Source organism: Schistocerca nitens, chromosome 5, assembly GCF_023898315.1.
Source record: "Schistocerca nitens isolate TAMUIC-IGC-003100 chromosome 5, iqSchNite1.1, whole genome shotgun sequence".
Classification (NCBI taxonomy): Eukaryota; Metazoa; Arthropoda; class Insecta; order Orthoptera; family Acrididae; genus Schistocerca; species Schistocerca nitens.
In genome coordinates, this window is record NC_064618.1 from 323,581,738 (window position 1) to 323,590,914 (window position 9,177).

The following is a 9,177-nucleotide window of genomic DNA, read 5'->3' on the forward strand; positions in this document are numbered from 1 at the left end:
TGATCGGATGTGAGTAGGCTAAAAGAAAAGGTGGATTAATGGTTAAAGATTAAGCTTAGAAATAGATCCACAGAATTAGAGAATGAAACAATAGGAAAGAAAATAAAGATATCAGTACAAAATGGAACAAGATAACAACAGTTATAAAGAAGACAGCACAGAAACTATTAGGAGATAACAATAATAGCAGTATCAAGTGCAAACCAAGGTTCAATGAAACAGGTAGAAAAGCAGTTCAGGCCAGGAAGACAGCCAGACAGGCAACAATGAGCGATAACAAATATGAAAACCAAATAAAATACAGGACAGCCATGAGAGAAATGAAGAAAACAATCAGGCAAGAGAAAAGGTCATTCATAAAAAAAAAAATAGAGAAGGCAGAGGAGGACTATAGCCAGAACAATACTGAACATCTTTATAGGCAATGAGAAGCTATAGAAAGGAGTACAGAGCTAAGCCTGTAATAATGAAGGATGAGAATGGAAAACTGATCACTACAAATGAAGGGCATGTAGAGAAATGGCAGATATTCTTCAAAGAGCTGCTGAACAACCTAGCAGACACCTACAACAACAAAAACAGGGCAGAAAACAACCAGAATATAAAACCATTAGTCGAAGAACCAAATCTGAGAGAGGTGAAGCAGGCAATAAAAAGACTGAAATATGGGAAGGTCCCAGGCATAGACATGACATTAGCAGAGCTCGTCAAAGAAGGGGTAGACAATACGTATGAATGGTTAGCCGAATTGGTTAAAAAGGTGTGGAGCAAAAAAGTAATGCAAGAGGAATGGAAAACATGCTGTATGTCCCATATACAAGAAGATAGACAAAATGTTAACACAGAATTATAGAGGGATACCTCTACTATACATATGCTAGGAAATAAGATTAAGAATTATACTGAGCAGGCTTAATTCATTCACTGAAAGAATAGTCTCAAAAGTAAAAAACGAGAGAGTTAGCAACCAACAGATTTATGAGAAGTGCATTTGAAAACTATGGACAAATACTCATGCTTTGGTGACTTAAGAGCACTACAGTTGAGGACTGCCAAATTTTCTAACTACCGCCCAATTTCTTTGTTAACAAGTCTTTCAAAAATCCTTGAGAAACTTATGTACAATAGAATCATGGCTCACCTTAATAAATATAACATCCTTAATAAAAATCAGTTTGGATTCCAAAAGGGTGTTTCAACTGAACAACCCATTTTCTCATTTGTCAACCAACTCCTTGAATCAATAAACAAGGAAACGTCACCAGTTGGAATCTTTTGTGATCTGTCAAAAGCATTTGATTGCATAGATCACAAGATTCTACTAAGAAAGGCTGTATGGCTTAAAAGATAAAGTAGGAAGTGGCTTGAATCGTATCTAGATGACAGAAAACAGAAGGTAGTATTAAACAATTGTGCAAAGGCACCTGCCAGCTCTGATTGGGGTACATTAAAATGTGGAGTGCCACAGGGCTCGGTGTTTGGTCCCTTACTTTTCTTAATCTTTGTGAATGACCTCCCATGATGTGTGACCCAAGAAGCACACTTCACCCTACTTGCAGATGACGCAACCATTATGATTGACAAGGTACCCAACTGCAGTCTAGAGAACACTGCAACCACTATATTCCAAGAAGTTCTAGATTGGTTCACTGCAAATGGTCTGTCCCTCAATGTTAATAAGACTCATTTCATTCAGTTCCAAACAGTAAACAAAAAAGTTGGAAAATTTTGAAATAAAATGTGGAGACAAAGAAATGGTGAAAGTTGTATCTTCCAAATTTCTGGGTTTACATATTGATAACAAACTAAACTGGTCTGTCCGCATCACTGACCTATGTAAAAGACTGAATTCAGCAGCATTTGCCATTTGCTCAGTTGCATCTGTTTGTGACATGGAAACAATCAAAACTGCATATGTTGGTTATTTCCATTCAGTTATGACATATAGCATCATATTCTGGGGAAATCAACCACAAGTAAATAAAGTCTTTGTTGCACAGAAGAGAGTTATCAGGATTACGAGTAGAATGCATACTAGATCTTCTTGCAGAAATTTATTCAAACAGCTGGGGATCATCACCTTGCCTTGTCAATACATCTTGTCACTAATGTCCTTCGTGAACAAAAATTATGCAATTTACAAAATGAATAGTGCATACCATGATAACAATACAAGAAGAAACATGATCTTCACAAAGATTTAAAAAATCACAGCATGGTACAGAAAGGAGCTCATTATTCAAGTATAAAAGTGTTCAGTAAACTTCCTGTCCATATCAAATCAGTCATTGGGGATCTTACTAAATTCAAAACAGAGCTAAAACTTAATCTTTTGGATAATTCTTTCTATTCTTTACAGGAATTCTTTGATAATGTGTAATACTTCTTGAATTTGTGTTTAATTTCATGCTTTTCTAATGGAACTGATTATGTAGATTAGCAAATCACTTGTTGGCAGAATATTTTTTAGATGAATTACTTTAAATTTGTTTATGTAATCATCTATGTCATTACTGCACTATTATTTATGCAATCATCTATGTCATTACTGTACTATTATCTGTGTTGTTATCTGAACTTTTGTGAGTAATTATTTGACATGTGGATGTCCTTTTTCATGTATCTGCATATATATGTTAAACTGGTTGCCTCATGATCATCTACTTGTGGCTATTACTGTAATAACCTGACACATTCTACATCCTAGTGATACATTCGCGTCAAGGATCCACGGAACTCGAAAATAAATAAATAAAAATAAATAAATCTGAACAATTGAAAAAGACAGCTCAGTTGCAACTCCTCAAAAACTACTAGAATCTGAGTGAACTTTTGTTTACATTTTTAAATAATATACAAATTATGGAATGAAAACCAACAAACCTTCAGAAAACTACTAAAAATATCTCTTAACATTGTAGGGAAAGGTAGATTGCTACTTACCATCCACATCAAAACTGGTATCAGTGACCATGACATGGTTGTGTCTACAATGATTACCAAATTATAAAGGGTAACCAAAACAAGCAGAAAGATATATATGTTGAGTAAACTTAATAAAAAAAATCAATAATGTCATATATTAATGAAGAACTTGAAACTTTCAGCACAGGGCAGGAGTGTATGGAGAAACTATGGCTCAAGGTTAAAAGAATAGTTGACTACATTTCTGGGTAGATATGTACACAGTATAACAGTCCATAATGGGAGGAACCTCCATGGTGTACAGTCACTGTAAAGAAATTTTGAAAGAAACAGGCAGTACTGTATAATAGACATAAAACAAAGCATAGGGCTATAAATGGAGAGATACTGAATGAAACATGTTTGGCTGTCAAGAGGGCAATGCATTATCCCTCCAATGACTATCGTAGCAGAATATTGTTAAATGATCTTTCACAGAACCCAAAGACTGTTAGTAGCACCAAAGTTAAGTGTCCAGTCCCTAGTGAATGAGAAAGGAACTGAAACTGAGGGTAGCAAAGCAAAAGATGAAATGCTTAACAAAATTTTCAAATGTTCCTTTACAAAGGAAAACCCAGGAGAATTGTCCAAATTTAATCCTTGTACCACTGAAAAGATGAATGACCTAAGTATTAGTGTCAATGGTGTTGAGAAGCAGCTAAAATCATTAAAATTGAAGAAAGCTCCAGGCCCCAATTGGAATCCCTGTCAGATTCTATAGTGAATTTGTGGCTGAGTTAGCCCCTCTTCTAACTATAATCTATCATAGATCCCTTCAACAAAAAACATGCCTAGTTCTTGGAAAAAAGCACAGATCATACCTGTCTACAAGAAGGGTAGTAGAAGTGATATATAAAACTAGTGTCTAATATCCTTGACATCAATTTGTTGTATAATCTTAGAATGTATTCTGAACTCAAACATAATGACGTATCTTGAACAGAATAACCTCATCATGTGAAACTCAACTCACACTTTTCTCACATGGCATACTGAAAGCTTTGGTTCAAGGCAGTGGGGTAGATGCAGTATTTCTTGGTTTCTGAAAAATGGTTGACTCAGCACTGCGCCTGTGTGTATTGTAAAAAAGACGATCATATGGGGTATCAAGTGAAATTTGTGACTGGACTGAGAACTTTCTGGGGGAGAGGATGCAGCATGTTATTTTGGATGAAGAGTCATTGTCAGATACAGAAGTAACTACAGGTGTACCAGAGGAAGTGCATTGGAACCTTGCTGTTCATGTTGTATATTAATGGCCTTGCAGACAATATTAATATTAACATCAGGCTTTTTGTAGATGACGCCATTATCTATAAAGAAGTACTATCTGAAAGAAGCTGCATAAATATTCAGTCAGATCTTGATAAGATTTCAAAGTGCTGCAGAGATTGGCAATTTGTTTTAAATGGTCAAAATGTAAAATTTCCATTTCATGAAACAAAAAACTAGTATCCTATGCCTATAATATCAATGAGTCACTGTTGGAATCGGTCAACTCATACAAATACTCGAGCGTAATACAGGGTGTATCAAAAAGAATCATCTGATTTAGCGCATCTATATCTCTGAAACTAATAAACATATACAATGAATTTTGAGTTTTGTTGAATGGGAATGTCTATAAGTTTTTTTTCCACACCTTTTCATAGGTGTTCAATATGACCCCCTAGATATGCATGGCATATGTCAATGCGGTATTCAAATTGTTCCCACACTGCAGTGAGCATATCTTGAGTTACAGCCTCCACAGCTGCTGTTATGCAATGTCTCAGTTCATTCATTGTTGTTGGTAATGGAGGCACATAAACAGAGTCTTTTACAATCCCCCACATGAAATAATCACATACAGTCAGATCCGGTGACCTTGGAGGCCAGTAATGTAAGAATGAATCATTTGGTCCAGTGCGACTGAGCCATCATTCAGTAACCCTTTGATTTTAAAATTCCTGAAATTCCAGATGCCAGTGTGGCGGTGCCCCATCCTGTTGGTAAATGAAGTTGTTCGAATCAGCCTCCAACTGTGGGAAAAGAAAGTTCTCAAGCATATTGAGGTATGTGCTTCCTGTAACAGTGCTCTTGGCAAAGAAAAATTGACCTTACACCTTTTCCTGTGAAACGGCATAAAACAAATTAAATTTTGGAGAGTCCTCCTCATGTTGTACAACTTCATTAGCTTGTTCTGCACCCATATTCTCACGTTATGATGGTTCACCTTTCCATTTAAATGGAATTATGCTTTGTCACTAAACACTAAGTATAGAAGAAAACTGTCATCATCCATCTTGCCAAGTTGAAAATTACAGAACCCCACACGTTGTCACCTTCAAAAGTGCTTGCAGTAGCTGAATTTTGAATTGTTTCATGTGTAAACATTGATGCAACCACACCAGGTGGTTTGTAACATAGACGGGAAGACGAAAGAATAGAAAAATGACAGTGTCATCATTCTAGTTGGGACAAACGACATCTTAAAGAAATTTCAGGATTTCAAATGTGCCTTAACACTCTCTCTTCATAAGACAATCCACACAAAAGTTATCTTGTGCACAATTCCGTACAGATACGATGTACCAAAACCGAACAACAGAATCTATGCTGCAAACGAATTCTCAATGAGGACAGCAAAAAATTATGAGCATGTAATGGTAGTGTACGTCAATACATTCCTCAGTAGAAGCGATTATACAAAGCACGGACTTTACTTGTGGATGGAAGGCAAAGACAAACTATGTAGACATTTACAGCTAGCAGTAGGTGCCAATCTGCAAATACCAGCTCTAACCCAAATACAATGTGAAGACCTTTCTGCAAATATGACAGTGAAAACACAAGAAAAATCAGCAGCAGAAACGGACTTATCCAACTCGATAGTTATGAAAGATAAACAATCAGGTGCAAAAAAGAACTGTACTACACCTTCATCACTCAAATAAGACACAGCGGAACAAAACTACCATTGACTAAACCAGGTTGTGATACCGGCAAAAGCAAAAAAAGCAGCAGAACCAAGTTCCACACCCGAAGATATTCAAGATACAACAAGAAGAACTGGGCACTGGAAACCAGAAGCAGTACCTATAGGAGACCCACTAAGAACATCAACAGATCCAGTCTCAAAAGTATCACCAAGGGCATCTAATTTTACATGTATCAGTGAACACCAACAATCTACTACTACCACCCCGGCAACAGAAGGAAGTTCAGCAATTCCACTGAGAAGAAGTGTAAGGCGACCATGTCATCTACAAGATGTTTTATTCCCAAAAAGCCTCAAGAAAAAATTAGGATAACTAGTGCACCTATCAGCACCACCTCCAGTAGTAGTCCTTGCAGCAAAAACAGAAACCACCTCAACTTCGACCACACAAGTAAAATGACCAAAGAGATGGAGAACTGCCCCTATTCACCATCAGGACATTTTCTTATGACCAATGGAAAAAACTAACTCACGCTTCTAGATGAGAACGAAGATTTCTCACACAATTTAAATTCAGGAATAAGGGTAAGTGGTCAACCAAGTACAATCAGAACAAACCTAAAATCTCACCAGGTCACTCTCCTTCATCAGAACATACAGTCACTTAGGAATAAAGTAAGAGAGCTTGAAATCTTGCTATCAAGTGAACTCCGATACGTTAATATACTGTGCTTAGCTGAACACTGGCTGAAAGAAAATGAGTTAAAGACAGTGAAAATAATGGATTATGTGTTAGCAGCACAAACTTGTAGAAATAAGTTTACACGTGGAGGGAACTGCATATACATAAAGAAAGATATTGAATTCAATAACTTAGACAATGTCGAATCCTTAAACACTGAGAAAGATTTTGAAATATCAGGCATAGAAATTCCGGCATTCAAGTTAATTGTAATATGTTTATATAGATCTCCAAAATTCAACACTCAGCTTGATACTTTACTAAATAAAGTAGTAAAAAATAGAAAAACAGTTCTTATATGTGGAGACCTAAATGTAGACTTTAATAAGCGAAGCAATTCAAAATCTGAGCTGATGAACATTTTAACAGCCAAAAATTTGGAGATTACAATCCACTCCCCTACACGTGAAACAAATCACTATAGCACTACCATAGACCAAATAATAATAAGCTCCAAAACAAAATATAAATCAGTTGTAATAAAAGCTGGACTGGCAGACCATCATGCACAGGCTATAAGGTTTTGTGTAAACACTAATCCATCCTATAATTATATGAGGAAGACTACACACATGGGAAGAACTTTCAGTAATACTGTAGTACAAACATTCCAGAATTATCTCCAACAAGAATCATGGGAGCTAGTGAGTGTATAGTACAGAAAATATTTCTGATAAGTTTCAGAAATTCGTGAATATTTTTAAATATTATTTTGATCTTGCTTTTCCATTGAAAGCCAAAACAATGCAAACCACTAAAAGCAACAAGTGGATTACTAGTGGTATAAGGAAACCTTGTGCTAGAAAACGGTACCTTCACAATATTGCAAGAAACTACAACACAACTCAGGAGTTTGACAGTTACTTTAAAAAATATAAATCTATCTTAAATAAAATAATAAAGGAGGCAAAGAAACGAGACAATGACAAATACATAGAAGATGCTTCAAACAGAACCAAAGCAATCTGGGAAGTTGTAAAAAAAGAAACCAAATCTTGCAAAAGTAGAGTATTAAAGTATAGTATTAAAGGCTGGCTTGGAAAACATTAATAACCCACAGGAAGCAGCTAATATGTTTAATAACTATTTTATAAATGTAACAGATAAACTATTACAACAGACTTCTAATAGAAAACAGCATACAGAAACAGGGAAAAAAGTCTCAAGCAGATCAATGTTTCTGTACCCAACAAATGTAGAAGTAGTTCAGGTTACAATAAAAAGTCTCAAAATGAAACACTCTGCAGGTATAGATGATATACCTGATTTCATTATAAAGAAGTGTGGGGACTTGATTACTGAGCCCTTAACCCACCTATGTAACCTATCTTTTGCTACAGGAACTTTTCCTTCATGTTTGAAAGTAGCAAAAGTAAAGCCATTATACAAGAAAGGAAACAAAGATGATGTTTCCAACTACAGACCCCTGGCACTTCTTTCTGTTTTCTCAAAAATATTAGACTTTTCAATAAGAGGCTAACAGACTTCTTAGAGGTAAATAGCATTCTGTCAGAATCTCAACATGGATTTAGAGCAAACCACTCAACCGAATCTGCAGTTCACTCCTTTCTATTAGAGGCACTGATAGCTTTAGACAACAAAAAACTTACCATGGGTATATTTTTAGATTTGTCAAAGGCATTTGACACCATAAATCATGACAAATTTGCTACACAAGCTAGAAAATCTTGGCATTAGGGGAACAGCTAACAACTGGCTCAGCTCTTATCTTAAAAACAGGGAACAATATGTGGAAATAGATCAAGAAAGGGATAATGTCATTAGGAAATATAATTCCAAGCTACTGACTGTTAAATATGGAGTGCCACAAGGATCAGTAATGGGTCCTGTTCTGTTCTTACTCTATGTAAATGACCTAAAGATAAGCAATGACAGCAGTAAAATATTTCAATTTGCTGATGATACGAGTGTTCTAATTACAGGAAACTCAGAAGAAACTCTTGTAAAAAACATAAAAGAAACCACTGACAGGCTAACATGTTACTTTGATGACAATGACTTAATAATAAACACTGAAAAACTGTAGCTATGGATATACACACAGCACAAACAAAAAATCTGATATCACCCAATCTAGAGCTATTTCTTGGACTTCATCTACAGGACAACTTGAAATGGAAAGCACATATTGAGCAAATGAACAAAAAATTAAGTACTTCTTGTTTTGTGCTGCGTACATTAAAAAATTGTACCAGCTACAACACCCTTCAGTGTGTATATTATGCAGTTGTACACTCTCACCTCCGGTACGGGATTATGTTCTGGGGAAATTCTGGAGATGCCATCAAAACATTCAAAATTCAAAAAAAAAAATTATAAGAATAATGGAAGGGGTAGATAATCACAAATCATGTAGACCATTGTTTCAAAAAAGGATGATCCTGCCACTTCCTTGCATATATATACTTGAAAATATAATGTATTTAAAGCAAAACTTACATACAAAAAGACCACTCATCACTCAAAATCACACAATACACAGCTATGATATGAAACAAAAATTGGATGTACATGTTCAAAGCACCAACAC